The sequence below is a fragment of the Gymnoscopelus microlampas genome, assembly GCF_963454915.1.
Source record: "Gymnoscopelus microlampas genome assembly, chromosome: 9".
Classification (NCBI taxonomy): Eukaryota; Metazoa; Chordata; class Actinopteri; order Myctophiformes; family Myctophidae; genus Gymnoscopelus; species Gymnoscopelus microlampas.
The window spans coordinates 15,503,891-15,524,766 of NC_139946.1; positions in this window are offsets into that span (position 1 = coordinate 15,503,891).

Here is a 20,876-nt window from a genome sequence, read left to right on the forward strand (position 1 = left end):
ACGCAAATCGATACACAGTATCTCCACAGTCATTAAAAAAAAAGCCCTTTCAGATTTTTCATATTCCATCCTGATTGGCTAAAATGGCTTCCAAAGTCTGCAGGACTGCTCCGTTTGGACCAAAATGCCTCACATTATGAACACAGCATGCACTTTCCGTGCAACTTTGCACCCACATTCCCACTATGCCGAGGAAGAAATTCCACTTGAGATTTCTCTAATCAGCCTCATGGTGGCGCTATAACAGCCCGATGTGGAGAGTCAGTGAGAGCTGGATAAACGAGGTAAAATGTGTCAAAAGGAGTCTGTACGGCTGTCGATAAATGAACACATGACGTCGGTGGGAGAGGAGATATTGTGTCTTTTGGACAAACAGCAGCGTGGTGCTGATGTTTGTTGTGTGAAGCAGCCTAATGTCAGAGTGTTTGTGTTGGAGCGTCTCAGTGCGGCTGCAGAGTTCATGTGCAACCTCTTCCAGAGAGAGACAGAGACACTAGAAACTCTGCTGGAGAAAAAAAAAAAACTGCTGGGCATTGACTTTCATATGGACATTGATCTACACACTGCAGGTATATCTGCTACACACACAACATCAAACTACACACTACAGGTATGATGCAGCGTTTGCATTCCAGCCTGCATGCCAGCGTAGTTCCCATATGGTTTCAAGGTGGGCTAAACCATATGGACCCCATGTCAGCAATGTCAGCGGCATCCACTTCAGTCCCAACTGCGATGCCCATGCAGGCTATAAGTAGCTTCTACCTGGCCCTTAGGTGGGCCCCAACTAGCCATGTTTATGTGGGACCAAGGCGGGTCCTAACTGGGTTTGCCCATGCAGGCTTTAACTGGGTTCTACCTGGGCCCTAGGTGTACCCTAACCAACCAGAGTGCAGTGCCCATCGCTCCAATTGTTGTGACGTCAGGGCTCTCAATACTGCACATTGGTGGAGGAGGAGGGGCCGCAGGGCGACCGCACACATCGCTGAACCAATGGTAGCCCACAGATGTTTCCTCTGGGGATTTACAATCTGCCCCTCTATGCCACATATCATCCGCACTACAGGGTCTTCACTGACCGAGCCACGGCCCCACTGGCCCTCAGGACGCTACGCCACTTACATGAGCTGCCAAGTGGCCGCGGGCGCTACGTGGGCGTGGCCGCGGGCTAGACGCGAGCCCCCGCGTAGCGGGGGCGAGCTTCTAGTAATCTCAATAGAAGTCAATGAGGTTTTGGCGAACTTTACACTTGATTTTATTACCTTAGTAAACCTTTTCTGTTTCTAGGGTTTCTACTGGTTCTACCAAGTGAAGATCCACCCTCGCTGCGGTTGCAGCCAATAGACCATAGTCACACTGCGGCCATGTTGGCATTTTGCATTGAGAAAATGGGGTGGCAACGGGGTGGCATTTTCATTAACTTCATTGCAAAATAGCCGCTGTGTGAATATGGGCTATAGCAGGGGTTTTCAACCGGTGGTCCGCGGACCACTGGTGGTCCACGGAGGTATTGCAGGTGGTCCCTGGCCATTCATTAAAAAAACTCCTGTTACTTTTAATAAGTAACAGGAGTTCTTACTGTATTGTATGTGTGATATGAAATGTGAGCTTACCATAATCACAGTAATCCTTAATCATATTCCATCATATTCAAACAAAATCACAGTATTTTATTAAATATTATATTGATATTATGGCTATTTTCTCCAGCTCCCTGTGGTGCATGAACCCCCCAGCACTATTGTGTGGGGTGGGTCTATGATGGTAGCCTGGTAAACCCTCCCTCCAGAAATCTCATTTCCATTTGATTTCAGGAGTGAGTCTGGCCTGATCGCCCATTCTGCAATATTGGCTGTGGGCTGGAGTTGGGCGGGAGTAATACCGTTGACTGACAACCCCTTCAGCCAATGATCGTTTTTCCCCTTCAGCCAATCAGCAGTTCATTTTTACCACCTCCAGACTATGTGACGCAACGGGACTTTTGAGACGGCCATGCCCAAAATATGTTGCCTTATTGGGATACATGCGTGTCACTCCCCGCCCCTGCCGGTTCTCTGAATTTATTGCGACCGTAGGTCGCACTTACTACAGAAAGCTGCTCCAGGTGTCCGTCCGTCACTCCGTCACTCCGTCACACACGTCACACTTTTGGCCTGCTCATATCTCCGCACCCATTGCCCCGATCCATGCCACATTTTGCACACACACTCCTTACCTGCCAAACTACACCCTCCAAGGACCCCCGGAGCTCCAGGGACCCCCAGCTGCCTCGGGGACCCCCAAGTGTAAAAAATGAGCACATGTGGACTAATTACCAAATGACCACCCCAACGGGGCTGCTCACGGGGCATTCCCGGGGACCACCCACTCCTGGTGCTCCAGAACGGATGCAAAAGTGGTGGCGCCCCCAGTGGAGGACCCCCTGCCACTGCAGCTCACATAAAATGCCGAATCGCCGTTACAGCCCTCTTCTGTATACATGTGACCTACGGTCGCTTATCTCCCGATTAGGGAGTCTTACTGGTATTTTTAAATAGGCTCTGTCATGATTAATTGACCACATATATGAAGTTAAACAACTAAATTCTATCCAAACGATATCTTAATAGTAAATTCCGTGCCTCAAAAAAGAAGTTTGAGACCATTTTAAAAACAAAAGTAAGAAGTGAAGGCACTCGGACAACAACAATGGCTGCCGTTCGTCTTTTGTCGGCTGCACTCAGGCTGCACTCGGCTTCATTCGGGCTCACTCGAACTCGCCACCTGATTGGCCAACTGTCGCTGTCAATCACAGAACGATGAGCGACGACGCTGATAGGCTCGGTTATTTGGTAATATACTAGAAACCCCCACAATGGGCGTTCAGGCCAGACTCACTCCAGAAATCAAATGGAAATGAGATTTCTGGAGGGAGGGTTTACCAGGCTACTATGATGGACCCACCACGCACAATAGTGGTGGTCCCCAGGTTGCTCTTAGTCAGGATGGTGGTCCCTGGGTCAAAATCAGTTGAAAACCCCTGGTCCATAGCATTAATTTCCGGTTGCATTTCGGACTGATACAGAAAGATGGTGGACTTGAAATCGCTGAAAAATAGGCTTCATTTACGGGCAATAGAAACCAATGGCGTAACGTTGTCCATATTTTTTTTTACGGCCTATGGTCTAAGTATAATAGGGCTTAAGTGGTTAAAGCACTTGTGAGGCTGGATGTCGAGGTTTCACATGCAGTTCAGAGGATGTTCCCTGCCAAGGCTGGCGCTGAACGTACAGTAGAGGTCGTCCTGAGAAAGCGCCGTGGGTCAACAATACAACTCGGAGGAATTCCGACAAAGGGCGTGAATGGTTCATGCTGGCTCGCGTGTTCCCCCCCCACCCCTGTGATTCACAGTTTGGATGTCAACACCACACACCCACCCACCCACAGACACACACGCAATCATTTCTCTTGATCTTTGTCCATCTATTTCCCTTCTGGTGCCGTTCTTTTTTTTTGCTTTAATGACATATTTTTCTCTTGTTTCTCTGCCATACAGTTTGCACGCGCCAATGCATTTTTACAATCTCTTGGGTAGCTCTACATCGTCTCTGTCGGGTGGAAATGTCCAAAACTGTTACTTTTCAGGATTCAAATAAAAAAAAGAATAGCAAAAGTAGCAGATCTACAAGCTCGAAACGCTTTGCACCGCAATCGAGCTTATGGATCTGCTACTTTCGATGCTTTTGTGTGACGCTGTTGTATGATCAAGTAGGCGTTAATTCACGAAAAAACACAAAAAGTTAAAATATTGAGATACGAGGTTTCTGCCCGACAGCAACAATATCACTAAGATCTATCCTTCTCATACACACGTGTGCCTAAGCACGCGCACACACACGACACAAGGTCATACACACACACACACACACACACACACACACACGTCTACATCATTATCTCAGAAACATCTGTCATGGGTGGAGACCGCACGGAGCCAAAAAAAATTAACACTGAGAAGAAACAAAATATTGTGATGATTATCATGAGCCGTGAATATTATGTATCAACGAGACAAGAGAGCAAAACGACAACGATCTTTATTATGTTTTGCCAGTCTCACCAGAGGCAAAGAAATAAACACGAACCTTCACATCAACTCAATTTCTCCTCTTTAAAAAACACAAAATGAGGGCATTTTTGGCAGCGTTACAGGAAATTACGAGTTGAATTAAACTCTTAAACTTAGACTCTGTCCAAAAACAGAAGGCCATGAGAGTGGAAACAGAAATTGAGGGAATGTTGGCAGCAACATCTTAGCTACCCCCCCTCGCAAATTTTTACATGTCTTTATTATTTCACTAAAATGGCTCGCCTCCCTCGTTTGGCTTTTCTCTTCGCGTTTCTCAACCTCTTCTCTTAATGGAAGTCATTTGTCAAACGGGAGACAGATAAACATACTTTTTGGCCGTGGGGTTTGAAAAGTGAAGATTATTCTGTCCCTTCATCATCTCCCCTGAAAAAAAGGGCTATAGTTGTTAGTCCTCTGTCTACATTCATTCAACCATTCTTTATTCCTCCCTTCAGTTCCAGTTCTCCCCCATCATCGTCCACGGAGCCTGCTTGGCAGGCAGCTGCCCCGGCTGACAGACTTCCACCCAAAATGACAGCTTGTCTGTCTGTCTGTCCTCCCTGCAAGTGCTCAGATGCACATGCACACGCACGCACGCACACACACAATCACACTTAAATTGCAGGTTCATGCACATAAACAGTACACAATACTTGCACACACATTTATGACAAACATGCCACACTGATCAGTCACACACACACACACACACACACACACAGTGACTGTGATTAACTTGGCTTGACTACAGCAATCTGGCTCAGCTGATGGCCCGTATTTGACAATCAATGATGGCTCCAACAAATGACAAACACAGGGCCAATGGAGCTGCTCCGCATATGAAGAGAAGCGACATGCACGTTTCTCGCCAAGCTCTGCATATACTGTAAGTAGGGACTGCTCTCTCTGCCACAGTCTCGCTCTCTCTCTCTCTCAGTGTTGCCATGTCCGCTTATTATAAGCGAATTTGGGCTTGTTTTTTCTGTAGTCACTTGTAAATATTGGTAGTTGCGAGTTGCGTTTTTTTGTTTTGTTTGTTTCGTTTCTAAAGTGTAGTTACTTATTTGGGTTTTATTTAACCCAGTGGTTCTCTAACATTTTCATGTCAAGGACGCCACAAATTAATATGTACTGAATTGTCCACCGCGCCCCCCTCCCTTGTGCCAGGGACTCCCATTCCATACTAGATTTGTGTTAAAAAAAAAAATCATTTTTTTTTAAAATGTTCCACTTTTTTCAAGATTTTCTTTTGAAAAGAGCTGATCTACAAGCTCACAACGCACCACACGTGATGTGTTGTGAGCTTGTAGATCTGCTATTTTCAGATGGGTCAGTAGGATACAACAACAGAAATGTGTGTAGGGAGGAATTAATTGGCATAAGGACTAACTTGGGTAGAAAAAGGGGGGTAAAAAGTATTGGCGACTCTAAATTCAAAATAAAATTATCAGTTTTTTTCAAATATCCAATGTATATAGGTTTAAAGTACTTACATGGCCTATAATAGTCTTTTGGGCTAGTTTTCATAGACCGGGTTGCTCATTTCTCTCACAGAATCTGGCAACGCTAGTCTCCCTCTCTCTCTCTAATTAGAAGCAGTGTCCATCCTGGGAAGCTGGAGTTGTGTGTCATCACTGCGTTTCTTCCTGACAGATAGTGACAGCAGACACCTCCAGCCCATCAGCCGCTCTGCAGGGCTCAGCGGGACCCAGATTCACAACATCAGGCTGTCTCTGTACAGTGGCAGAAACCTCTTATCTCCATATTTTTACTTTGTGTGGTTATTTCCTGTAAATTAATCCATTCAATACGGGAATGCATCTGTGTCATTTTAAATTTTAGCTATAACCATCTATTCAGAAATAGCAGATATACAAGCTCATAGTGCGGCACAGAGTGCCGCACTATGAGCTTGTAGACCTGCATTTTTTTTTTAATTGTGATTTTTTTTTTGGCAAATATTTGAATATACATTTTTAAAGCAAACATTTGTAACTCAAATCTTTGCTTCTGGGGGTCCCTGGAACTAAATGATATAGAGATGGTGGTCAGCGGCCAAATACATAATTATCATTTTGGGGGTCCTTGACATGAAAAAGTTTGAGCACCACTGATATTATAGCAACATACTTTTTCAGAAACCGGATTTAGTACACATTTGTAGATGCGTTCCCAGATTGAATGAGTTAACGCCCTAGTTGATCCTACTACAGCGTCACACAAAAGCATCAAAAGTAGCAGATCCACAATCTGGAAACGTGGCGCGAAGCAACACGTTTTGAGCTTGTAGATCTGCTACTTTTGCTATTGAATTTGAATCCTGAAAAGTAACAGTTTTGGACATATGAGGTTTCCGACCCGACACAGACGGTTTGCCGTTTTTATTTTTGAAGACATATTGGCTTCCTTCCACTAAACCCATCCTCACAGTTATGAGTGTGGTTATATTATTATATAAAAAAAAGGATGCCAGAAACGGAGCCATTATTTATTTCCCTGACCCTGTATCCATCTTTCCATCCACACATTTCCTTCCTCTCTTCCTTAGTTCCTTCCAAATGCAGTTCTGCTGTGACTGACGAAACACTTTCAACCTGGTGTCCCCATGTTGGGCTGCATGTCATCATAGACCAGTGGTTCTCAACCTGTGGGCCGCGAGGGTATTGCAAATGGGCCCCCCAAATAATTGGCAATACACTAAGATTTTAACGATAGTATAACATTAATATAATGAAAACTTTGAACAAAATGCGTTTCTTTGGGATCACTTAAAGTATACTACATTAGTTCCATTCATCCAAGCCGGAACACAATCAATTGATCATTAAAATAAACATGCTCTGAAAATGCACACGACTATCTAAAGCGTTTGCGGCCCACCCATCTGACCACTTAACACGTTAAGTGGTCAGATGGTCAGACAAGCTATGAGCTTGTGGATGTGCTTCTTTTTTTTTGTGATTTTTTTTCAAATCTTTGAATATACATATTATTTCTTAGAGCGAACATTTTTAACTCAAATCTTTGCTTCTGGGGGTCCCTGGAACAAAGTATTTTGAGATGGGGGTCCGCGGCCAAACACAATTGTGGGGGTCCTTGACATGAAAAGGTTTGAGCACCACTGGCACTGATATACAGTAGCAACATACTGTAGGTTTTTCAGAAACTGCCTCAGGTCTTAATGGGTTAACTAGAAGAGAGCGCTCAGGAGAGCAGAACTGGGCCAGGCTCATGCCTACCCAGAGCTGAGTAAGTTGTGGACATACCACACTGCAGTAATACCACTACAGGCTGAATGACAGCAATATAAATAATGTCTCTTTGTAATGCCTCTTTGTACAAATGCGAAACACCACAAACTCAAAAAGGTTGTACCACATGTCACATAAATGCTATTCCCCCCGCAGCTTCCTCTGGTCCTGGTGGCTGCTGCAACCCACTGATGGTTGCTGGACCCCCCACCCTGACAAGAACATAACCTAACTACAAGCTCACAACGCCTCGCAGTGTGTGACGCGTTGTGAGCTTGTAGATCGGCTATTTTCACAATGTTTGCCTCTTTCTTATACAATTGGGCCAATTTGGTATTAAAAAAGGTCTAAAATCATTAAATTGAAACTTTAGAAATGTGCAGATACCCTGTATTCACTTATACTTTATGTTGGTTTGTTTATAGCGGAGCAGCTAAGCGCTACGATCTTTCAATTTATGATACAAGCGTGAAAATTGGCGTGAGCAGTCTCCATGGGTCACTTGACAAGAAAATTGTCCGAGGCAGTTGTAATTTCAAGATGGCGGCCATTTTTCAAGATGGCCGACACCTTAGTGGGCAGTTAAGTGATATGATGGTTTATTTGGTGATACAAGCATGAAAATTGGCATGAGCAGTCTCTGTGGGTCACTTGACAATAGGCCACCCACAGCTACTTGAAATTCCAAGATGGCGGCCATTTTTCAAGATGGCCAACACTTTAGTGGAGCAATTAAGTTATATAATGGTTTATTTGGTGATACAAGCATGAAAATTGGCATGAGCAGTCTCTGTGGGTCACTTGACAATAGGCCACCCACAGCTACTTGAAATTCCAAGATGGCGGCCATTTGTCAAGATGGCCAACACTTTAGTGGAGCAATTAAGTTATATAATGGTTTATTTGGTGATACAAGCATGAAAATTGGCATGAGCAGTCTCTAAGGGTTGCTTGACAAGAAAACACTCACATCCACTTGAAATTTCTATTTTCAAGATGGCCGCCCCCTGGATCCTCAAAAGATACATTTTCTCATAGAAATGTATGTTTTTTTTTCATTAAGGGCAATTATACGATTATTGTTATTATGCTAAAGAACAACTTTTAACACATCACAATACAGTTGTGTTGATTTGTTGATCATAGATAGATTAGATAAGAGTGAATATCCGCACTGCCAGGGCACACTGGTGATATATCACTGCTGTTAAACTCAGAGTGGGGTTCAATGTCAGCTAATTGAAAGTTAGTACCCCAAATGCTGTCTAATTTACCCCAAAACAATTAGATAGCCGCACCTGAATTGACAGGTTGTGCCAGCGCGGGAGAGCCGAGCCAAGGTTAATGGGGTTTTAGTTAACCGGATGGTGTACAGATCGCACGGGATTTAAATGGCATTGGATGAACGATCGGACTAAGTGTAGGGTTAAGGCACGAACTTAGTTGTATCCCATACATCAAAGTGCTTGGTAAAAGGTGGTAAAAGGATAAACCCTCGGCCTCTGCCTATGCTGCAGACATGGCAGAAGCCATCATAACAGCTGAGAAAACTAACTGGGACAGATGTTTCATTTGTCAGCAGGTCACCAAGGAAAAACTCATTCAGCCGAGTTTATTCAACAGAGAGCAAGATCGTACTGGTTATGATACCATTGCAAGAAATGTTCCATTATTTCATAAGATCAATGCTCTGCCTATCTTACTTAGTCTAACCCGACTAGATGAAGGTGATGGCATAGAAATCACATTGACAAGAAACAGAGCAAAATATAATTTAAGCTGTAAACTTAGGTTCAACAACACAGAGCTGGAAAGGGCCCAAAAGAGAGCATCTACATCTTGATCTCTTTGCCAGAAAGCAAAGACATTATGACTTGATCCCACCAACTCAAGCAGCACTCAAAGAGCATGCCAAACGTGCTTCTTATGAGGCTGGATACGTGTGGGGACAGGCATTGAAGCGACATCCACAAATGCCGAGCCCATCTGACTGGGGATGGGTGGAACAGGACGAGAAGTGGAAAGTCTTCTGGACTCCACTTCCACCTATTGCGGAGAGTTGTTGGGAGTTGACCAAATGTGGGTGCACCAAGGCATGTACTGGAAGGTGTAAGTGCTTCAGATATGGTTGCACATGCCAATGTAGTTGCCCCTGCTAGAACCTATTTGCATGTTTATTTTGCCAGAGTTGTTCCCCGTTGTCCTCTGTGTTTTCAAGTGTAGGCCTATTAGTGTGTAATTTTCAGTTGTTACTTTGTAACATTGCTTCCACTGCCATACGTAACAGTGAAGCACATTTTCAGTTTAGTTCCTTAGTATAGGTTTGTCATGGTTCTGTGGCTACTGCCATTCAGTATTAGCCATTGCTCAATTATAATGTTGGAGCACTGTCCATTCAGCACCACAACTGTGCTAATCAGCACCACAACTGTGCTCATTTATTAGTCATATTTTTTGTTTCCCCATTTCTTAGTATTTATTTGACACATGTAATGGCTGTTAGTTAAAAAATAAAACATAAATCCTCCCTTGTGACATTTACCTTGTCGTGGTAAGGGAGCTTGTGTACCTCAGTGAACCCTGAGAGCTATGCCAGTGGGAGGCAACTCCTACAGGTTTTACCAAACTGGACAGGTTGTGGGCGAGGAGTCAGACAAAACACAGTCAAACAACCTCTCTTGACAGAGCTTTTTGAGGAACCCAATACATTTCTTTCTTTTTTTAAACTTACATTTTTATCCCACGATTTTGTAACCCTATTTTTAACACCCAGTGCCAATTGTCTATGTAATCCTGGGCACTACCTTCCCTCTGCCAACCTAGGGAGGCCAGGGCCGAGCTCATGCCTCCTTCAATGCATGAGAGCCAACTGACCTTCTTGTCACCTGACAGGGGGGAGTTTCCCTGGTAGGACGTAGCGCGTGGAAGGAACACGTTATTCCAACCAGTTCCCTTCCCCTCCATCAGGCGCCCCGGCTGGCCAGGGGGAGGCAGTATAGTGACCAGGATTACTGCATGTTTTTGTGAGGGTACCTACCCTAGGAGACACGGGGAGAACATGCAAACTCCACACAGAAAGGCCCTTTCGCCAACCCCGCCTAGGGTATGGGCGCTGATGACGCGGAGGAGAGAACACGCCCCCAGTGCCCACAGCGTCCCCTGTGGGAATCGAACCCAGGACCTTCTAGCTGTGAGGCGACAGCGCTACCGACTGCACCACCGTGCCCCCAACCCAATACATTTCTATGAGAAAAAGGTATCATTTAAAGATCCACATGGCGGGCGGCAGTCATCTTGAAATTTCAAGTGGTGGTTGTGGGGTTTCTTGTCAAATGACATTTTGAGACGGCTCATGGCAATTGTCATGCTTGTATCACCAACTAAATGATTTCTTAAGCTTAACCGCTCCACTAAGGTGGTGGCCATCTTGAAAAATGGCCGCCATCTTGAAATTTCAAGTAGCTGTGGGTGGCTTATTGTCAAGTGACCCACAGAGACTGCTCATGCCAATTTTCATGCTTGTATCACCAAATGAACCATTATATAACTTAAATGCTCCACTAAAGTGTCCGCCATCTTGAAAAATGGCCGCCATCTTGAAATTTCAAGTAGCTGTGGGTGGCCTATTGTCAAGTGACCCACAGAGACTATTCATGCAAATTTTCATGCTTGTATCACCAAATAAACCATCATATCACTTAACTGCCCACTAAGGTGTCGGCCATCTTGAAAAATGGCCGCCATCTTGAAATTACAACTGCCTCGGACAATTTTCTTGTCAAGTGACCCATGGAGACTGCTCATGCCAATTTTCACGCTTGTATCATCAACTGAAAGATTCTGCCAATAAAAAGCATTTAGCCGCTCCACTATTACTGTTGAGTAAGAAAACAATGTTGCACGACCCCCCCAAATAATTTGGGGACCCCCCTGGGTCCAGAGTCCCCACCCCCAGTTCGGGATTCACTGCATTAGTCAATAACCTATGCGACACAGAATTCCGTCAAAGTATTTTTCCATGGAAAGGCTCCATGAGAGAAACTCACCAAATTTCTCAATGCCCCACAGGCTTTCTGAATGCCCCTTAGCTACAATTCTATGCTAGACTGTTATAAAAGAAAACCTCAACGATTCACCACCAGGTCTCTCTCCTCCTAGTCTCTCCAGTCCTCTGTGATGCGGTGGTTTCAGTAAATCTGGTCTGTCCAAATCGATTTGCCGCCACCGTTAAGTGTCTCACTCGTCTAGCAGCTTTGAAACCCCGCAGTGCTTTCCCACCTGTTCGGCACAGATAGGCCGCCATCATGACACACGCGTCGTTGCAGTGAGTCCCGAGCCTTCTGCTTTAAAGGTCCTGTGTGCTAATGAGTGAATGTTTTAATGAATTCACGCTGACAGCTTTTTATTATTTGTTTTAACTGGAGAGTTTTATGGGTCCAATGGGAGTAAAGAGTGTGGATGCTGCCGTTCATAATGGAGGCCCCGTGAAGCACAGACGCTCTGAAACCAACTGATAACGGCTGAGAAGACGGCGAGCGACAATGGTGGCTTACGAAACGTCTGCGTGCGCCTCCTCCTCCCCAGGCTTACTCCCCATTGTGAGGAGCATCCCTTTTGTTTCCGTGCAGGTTTCTTTTCTTATTCTTTTAAGAACCTAAGCACTTCTGAAATGTAGTTTCTGTTTAAAAGTTATGTTACTTTTCTTTTGTTTTTAGAGGAGACTTTATCCTTTAAGTGCAATTTATTTTGAATACAAATTAGTGCATTATACGTGGATGGAGCCTTTCTCATTCCCAGAGTAGAGAGGAAAGGGAGTGAGAGGCAAGTGGAAAATAACTGATGGTATTGGGTCTCACCTCTAACTGATAATGAGCTCCTAATCTGCTGAGCAACTCAATAAAATGGTAGGACTTCTCAAGCGGTAAGAAGAAGAAGCCAAATCAAGTAATAATAGCCACCCCGGTTTCTGCTGAACACGGTTTAGAATCACACACACAGGGACCTGTCATTTGTCAACCTGTGTAACAGATTAGAAACATTTTTGTTAGGTGTGAGAGCCCCATTAGGGCCGGCATCAAATTCCGACATCTTGGCCGCGAGGCTGGTTGGGGCTATGTGTGCATTATACACCCGGGCCTGTCCCGGAGTCAGGAGGAGATGGATTAATCCTAGCAGCTTCGCTTGGCAGTGGATAAAGTGGCTGGCGAGACAGCTGAGAGAGTGTGTGTGGGGGGGGGGGGGGGGGGGGGTCTCACAAAACCAAATTAAAGATGGAGTCCTGGAATCGCTTTCGATAAAGCCATGCGTTGGAACGAACACTAAAGGGGAAAACTCGTTATGGTCTGACAAATTCAGCTCCAAGTGTCCAACGAATGTCAAAACAGCCCTCTCTCAAATGGAAGTCTAAATAAACACAATGAAGGACACAGGGGCGGAGAGGGGAGGGGGTGTTAGTAACTTAAGCCGCATTAACCCCGGTGTCCCTATTTTGGGCATATTTTCCCAATTTCACAAAAAAGTTGCAAAAATAACAGATCTACAAGCTCACAGCAGATCTACAAGTAGATAGGCTGTTTTTGCTATTTGTAGTAGGACAAGGTATATCGTTGCTGTCGGGCAGAAACCTCTTATCTCCATATTTGTACTAATGCCGTATACTTGATCATACTACAGTGTCACACAAAAGCATCAAAATTAGTATATCCACACGCTTTGACTGAGGCTTACGTTACGATTGTGCCACACTGCTAGGGCTGTCACAATTACACATTTAAGTTGACGATTAATTATCACTCAAATAATTGCGATTAACGATTTAATTGTGTTTCTGTCGTTGAAAATGAATGGAACATTATGAATAAAAATGACATTTCTGTTTGGCTTTTAGCTTTCGGAAACAAAAGTTGCACCGGGCAGATATGACAAATAACACATATTTAATTACTTTATACTTAAAAATAATCATTAATAGTGGAAATAGCCGATCTACAGTATAAGCTCAACGCGTCGCATCACGACGCGTTTTGAGCTTATAGATCTGCTATTTCCACTATTTCTGTCATTTTTTAAAAATATATGACATTTTTAATATGGAATTGATTATGACGATTATGCAAAAATACTTGCGATTATATAAAATAATTGCGATTAGACGATTATCTAATAATTGTGACAGGCCTACACACTGCACCAATATAAAGTGGGAGCGTGCACAATAGAATTCTTTTACAGGTCCTTTCTGTCGACCCGTTCTGTCGGTCTGGCTGTCTCCCATTTATATCCATGTACGTCATCACCATTCAGTGGCAGCTCAGTGGCCTTGTGGCGGCTAGAGTGTCCGCCTGATACTGCAATTAACAATTTAGGCATTTAGGACACGCTCTAAATCCAGAGCGATTTACAGAGCAAGGTAAACACAAGGTAATGCATCAAATGCATAGACAGTGTAGTGCATTGGTTCTCACAGAGGGGTCTGGGGACCCCCAGGGGTCCTTGAGGGAGTTCCAGGGGGTCCCCAGCTAAATGATTGATAATTAGTCACAAAATGTACCCTTATGGGTTGTAACTCTGAGAGTGTACGAGTTAAATTAACATTAACATTGATTTTACAAAATAATTTGAGGTCCCAGAGATAGACATGCCATTAAATGGGGGTCCGTAGCCTAAAGCATGTCAAACTGGGGATCCTTGAAATTAAAATGGTTGAGCCGTAAAAAAAAAGAGCGGTACAAATCTTCTCTTATGGGGGTCCCTAGCATATCTTTTCAAATGGGGGTCCGTGGGCTAATGAGTAATGAGTGTCACTTTGAGGGTCCTTGACATGAAAAGGTTTGAGAACCACTGGTGTAGTGCCTCAGTAATCTGGATCATAGGTAAACCAAGAATATCAGTCAACAATTTACAATTATTGTCAGGGTCCTATCCCCAGCCCAGTCATACCAAATACTATAAAAATGGTACCCTATGCCTCCCTGCTTGGCACTCAGCATCAAGGGTTGGACTCAGGGTAAGTACCTGCGACATACTAGCGTCATGCCCAGGGGTTCCCAAGGCTACTAGTTACTTACTATGTCATCAACACGACGTCAACGCGACATCATGGACCCCGGCCGTATCTCCATATTTAGCTGATCGGTCGCATGGTCGTGGGTACTGCACTGGGTACTCTGACAACGGGTACAACAGGTACTCTGACAAGAAGTACAAAAAGTAGGCATCGTTCCCAAGAAGGCCGGTGCCAATTTATAAATAACCTAATGGGTACCGCACTGGTACACTAACAACGGGCACAGCGAGTACTGTGACATCAGGCACAACGGGTGTTGCATAATAACAGGGTGGTGCATGCATTCCCAACTTGCATCGTTGCCGACTGATCCCTGAGTAGAGTGTAGGTCAGGGGTCTTCAACAGAGGGTCCGGGACCCCTTGGGGTCCTCAGAGTTACTACAGTTACCACAAAATCTTTGTGTGGTAGGAACCATTCTTCTTTCTTTTTATACATTAAACACTTGAACCCTAGCATCCCAACTCAGAAAATAGCCGATCTACAAGCTTACAACTCCGTTGTGAGCATGTAGAGTGGCTATTTTCGGCTAAGAGGTTTGGTGTGGGGGCGGGGGGATGGGGAAGCAGAACACGTACAAGTTTTTGTACAAGTATTAAGGGTTTAAGTGGTTAACTGTCTGAAAATACACATTAACATGAATCCAACACAACCCAACACTACACAATGATAGTGCTGTCAAAAATGCCTATGAGAACGAAGCAATCTATTACATCTATGAACAAGTTTAATCTGCAACACAATTTTATACAATATAAGGGGGGTCCCTGCTTCATCTCTCACTCTCTCAGCTATGGGGTCCTTGGCCTGAAAGACCCCTGGTATAGGTAATACAATTAATGATATGAAATGGCAACCATTAATCAGTATCAAACGGTTACCAGACCTTCGCAATTGAGGTCCTCCGGCTATGAAATGATTTGCCTGGGGCCCTGAGGCCTGCAGACCGGCCTCCTCTAAACGGTTTTCAGAAACTCACTTTTACTGCATAGCTTAGCAATGCTACGTTAGGCTGCATTGCACTGTACATCACGTAGTAACCTTTGTTTTGAAAAGTGCTTATTATCATCATAATATCCTTCCAATGGGCCAGCAATAGGCGCAGAGTCATATTTTGAAACCTATCAACGTCTGAAAAAGGTTGTGGATGTGTGGTCTTTGGAGTGCAAATTTAATTCCTCTGCTGTATTCTAAAAAGGCAGACCCCGAGCGCTCTGTTTTTTAAAATGCCAAGAGGATTTATGATGGCCATAAGTGGGGTCGGTGCATTAGGGCCGACTCCTTTGAGTTTTGCCATTTCCATTTCAACTGGCAATTTGTGGAGCAGAGAATTAAAGTATTACAGAGGAACGATAGAGCGAGCACAGGACAAAGAGAGAAAGAGAGTGAGAGAAGGTGGTGCGGTGTGGGGGTGCGGTGGGTGGGGGGAGAGTTGGATGAGGAAAAGGGAATAGCAAGAAATTATATTGAGAGAGAGAGAGAGAGAGAGAGAGAGAGAGAGAGAGGGGAATGGTATAGCACTTGTGATATATACACTGCAGACAGATTGGTAAATAACCCATTAAGCTGAAGCCGATTCTTAATGCCTTATAAATCAGTTTAGTTCTCAAACTTTTTCGTGCCAAGGACCCCCAAATTGATCTGAAAAATTGACCCCATCTGAGAATGTTTTGTGCCAGGGACCCCCAGGAGAGAAGAATTTGTGTTAAAAATGTTTTATCTAAATTATAAAAGAAAATGTCAAACACTTTGAAGATTTTTCAAAAATGTTCAAAAATAGCAGATGTACAAGCTCACAGTGAGCTTGTATATCTGCTTTCCCTCAATGACCCATGGGGGGTCCCCGGACCAGAACCAATGCAGCACAGTTCTTGTGAAGGATATACAGAGCAGAGAGATTTTTGTAAATAAGCCACTTTCAGGCCGGTTGAGCCTGGATGTCAATAACTTGTGGCGAAGGCACAGATGGAGAGCAGCACAAAAAACAAACAGCCTCACTGGGAGTTTTACTGCATGACTGGACGGAACACACGACGAGCTGCATGGAGGCTGCTGGGGCAGAGGGCAGATGGTGCTATACTTTGAGGTGGGGGAGGGAGGAGGGTGAAACATATGATAGACCCGTTGAGAGAACGAGGAAGGAGAGAGTGAACATGCATTGATTGTTGCCAGGGAAGCTGTCAGAACCTTCCCTAAAACATCCGGGACAACGCTCCACACGTCCCCAGACTCTTCTCCCTTCTGGCTCCCAAAACTGTGGAACAAAACTCCCCATCGCAGTCAGAACTGCAGACGCACTCCCAATTTTCCGGCGTAATCTGAAGACTCACCTCTTCAGACTACCACTTTAGCCCGTTGCACTTGCCGTAGCACTGGCCCTAGCCTTGACAACCTTACAGGCTTATGCAAAGGTTAAAATGCAATTTAGATAGCATGTTACTTAAACAGATGCCAGGTTCCTTTGTTGCCCTGGCATCCTATAGTTTGTATAGTTTCAATGTAAATATTTATTTTTGATATTATAATGTTTAGACTGATGATTACTGAGGCACTACACTGTCTTTATGCATTGTGATGTATTGTATGCCTAAATTGTAAATTGTTTGTGTGAGAGAGGGCATGCAAAACAGCATTGCGTGCATCTTCGCATGCATTGCAAATAGGGTTTGGATCCGGTTCCTTAACAGTCCAAAGGTTCCCTTTAATATATGACGTTGGTATTATTTTTTTTTTACAAACACAAATTCCAGCATAATATACAATATTGCATACATATTGTAGTGGTTCTCAAAGTGAGGTCCAGGGACCATCTGGGTTACTTGAGGGGGTTCCAAATGGACCCTTACAGGTCTGTAACTTTGGGAGTGTACAGATGGAACCAAATGGACCCGTAAGGGTCCATTTGGTTCCATCTGTACGCTCCCAGAGTTATGGTGATCCTTGAAATGTAAAAGTTTGAGAACCACTGGTATTGTAATTGTAGAGCCAGGGTCCCCACACATTTTTAGCAATGAATTTCCAAAACTTTTCCAAAACTTTTCTAGAATATTTAGCCCAATTTCCAGGCCTATATAACAATCATTCAGCGCAATAATGTGTCTCTTACTCCTATGTACAATGCCCAAAGATAGGCAGTGTAGCAAAATAAATAAATAAAAAACAATAAAAAGTGTTTGGGGGTGGGGCACAGCCGCGAAACCTCGCTCAAATAGAGCCTGTGAGTAAAAATAGGAGGGGTGGACGACGTCGTTGCACGGTTCGTTGTCGCTTGCGGAAGGTCAGGACGGTCTCATTCAAAAACATGTATTTTAATGAGATTTCATCGCCCGCTCGCGTCGCGTCACGTCGCATCGCTGGCAGTGCGGATGGGGTGTTACACAGCCTGTTCGGCGAAAAACTACTTATGTTACATATTTCGTGTAATGTTATACATCTTTATGAAAAGGTTTTGTATTAAAAAAAATCAATAGTCAAAAACAATGCATAGCCAAATATTTTTCCAGGACCCTTGATAAATTCCAGGACCTTTGATGAAGTTTGATCAATTCCAAACCTTTTCCAGTACTGGATTTTTTTTTTTTTTTTTTCAAAATATTTCCAGGAATTTCATGACCGTGGGGACCCTGTAGAGCAGACGTGAAGTCCACATACCAGCTCTTACAGTGTGTTCCGGAAACGGTTCCAATCCAAATGTGATGAAACCGATTATGGTTCTACAATGTTGGATCTGGTTCCGGATCCGAACTCTAATTGCAAATTGGGTGAGTGCTTTGCACGTACTCTGTGTGTGTGTGTGTGTGTGTGTGTGTGTGTGTGTGTGTGTGTGTGTGTGTGTGTGTGTGTGTGTGTGTGTGTGTGTGTGTGTGTGTGTGTGTGTGTGTGTGTGTGTGGTCTTGGCATGGCAGCGTTTTGGATGGTGGCGAGAGAGAGGGGGACCATTAGGGCTGGTATCGCTGCAGTAGCTTTCTGGTGTATTATTTTAAGAGAGCTTGAGAGAGGACAGGACAGGACAGTGCAAGGCCATCGGAGGCCTGTCAGAGCCAGAGCCATCTTCTTCATGCACACTCCTAAATGTCACGCTGGGGGCGACTCCTCTGAGATGTTTGCATGGTTTATTCAGTGAAAAAAGGAATATGACTTCAAACTGTGTGCCTATATGCACTTTCTCTTCATTACTCGCTTAGCCTGGTGGTTACACTAGACGCTCGCCTCTCCTCCGATACGTGGGTGGAGAGCACGTCTACATCAGCTAATGATGACCGCTGTACAACCATATCGTTGCTGTCGGGCAGAAACCTCTTATCTCCATATTACTTTTTGTGTTTTGTTCATAAATTAACGCCCTACTTGATCATACTACAGAGTCACATAAAAGCATACAAAGTAGCAGATCTACAAGCTCGAAACGCAGTGCTTTACGCCGCGGTTCGAGCTTGTAGATCGGCTACTTTTGCTATTTTTGAATTTGAATCCGGAAAAGTAAACAGTTTTGGACATATGAGGTTTCCACCCAAAAGAGACAATATTCATATTGCCACTGTAACCTACTCTTGATCCGATATGGAACTTTCCAGAAATAAACTATAACCCATTCTGGTCAAATCGGTAGAATTAGTAAAGTGTAGAAGGACCAAAGGGTGTGAAAACACAAAGCCAGCTAGACACAATGACCAGTACCATAAATAGACATACCATAAACACGATGACAAGTAGTTACACACCATCATAGGCATCCGTCCGTCAGTGATGACGATGGGTTGCGCCTGAGGGGTCAATTTTTCTTGCAGCGGCGACTGTGGCTGTACAGCCCCACTCTGGAGTGACAGTCTCTATTGCAGTTGGCGCAGACGAATGGGGAAGGGTCTGGTACTGGAACAGGCATGGAAAAGGAAGGCAGAAAGAATAGTTGAAGCTTGCGTTTTTGTTCATGTAAATATCAACTAATTATCAAGTGATCATTCGATTCATTGTCCATAAATGTGCTGTAAAATAAACCATAAAGCCAGTGGTGGACAGTAGTAATGTACCTTTACTTGAATGCTGTACGTAAGTGTATCTTTTGTATATTTGTACTTTACTTGATTTAAAGTATCAGTGTTGATACTCCAAAAATGTACAGTAATCAAGTGTACTTGATTACTGTATGTGATCAAGTACAAGTATGTGACCACCACTGCAAGTTTGACTAATTTGACCAGGCTGATAATTCTCACCTGTCATTTGAGATACCTGTCAGAGTAAGGGTTCAGGCTAATTGGGAATCTTGTGAACATTCAGGTAGAACATAGGATCACACTTTTTGATTGCCTGCTCCTGCAGAAACCATATAAGAGTACATCAGATGAAACATGGCTGCTCCTCTTCTTGACCACATCATCACCCAGTTTGATGCCCAATTTACTTCCCTGAGTCATCTCCTCAACCCTGCTTGGGCTAGTTCCATCTGTCTAGTGACAGCGCTACCGACTGTGTCACCGTGCCTGTTTACATTTCTGACTAATTAAGTATTAAATCGATGAAAAATCAAGCCATCACCAGAGATGACTGTAGAGGAGCAGAAAGAAATAAAGTCCAAGCTTTCATAAGAAGTGTGATCTTCTGAGGTGGGAATGTTCACAGGTTTCTCAATTAGTCTGAACAATTCCGTGACTATAACAGGCTCCAGAGATGATTTCACTTGATTATACAGTGTGTGCATGAGGGTGTGTGTGAGGGGGTGGGATATGCTCCCCTAAGCAACCAGCCTGGCATGGCCAGACTAATATCACTGTGTAGATGCAAAGGGCTGTTTATTTTTGGCAGATTTGTCTGGTTTCCACGCTACTAAACAACCGCATAGACTGCTTATGCCAGCGGCCGGCCCTGGACACGTGACCAGTGTCCAGGGCCGGACCACATGTGACAATGACCAGTACCATACAAACACAACCATCCAACAGGTGAAAATGTTATGGACCATAATGATAATGAATAATATGAAATAAGAAAGCACACCATGCATTTCCCTTCTTCCCCGTCTGTCTCATGTCTGAAAGAATCCTGGAGGCAACAAAATGCAACCAACCGTCTGAGTGGAATCATATCAACAGTAGCCTACAACTGGACCTGAAAATAATGGCTGTGTGCTGTAGGTGTTGTTTTACATGGAGGTTGAGTGAACTCTAGTGGTGACATGACGGTATGACATCTAGTCTATTAGGCCTAATGGCTACTATGTCCACAATGCAAATCGTTCATAATAAAGCTAGTAGCCTACCAAAGCGACTTGCTAACAGTGGTGTAAAGTAACTAAGTACAGTTACTCAAGTACTGTACTTAAGTACAATTTTGAGGTATTTTTTTCTTTACTGGAGTATTTTAAATTCAATACTTTTACTTCTACTCCACTACATCTAAAATGCAAATATTGCAAATAATTGTACTGCACTACAATTATTTGAAAGGTTGAGTTA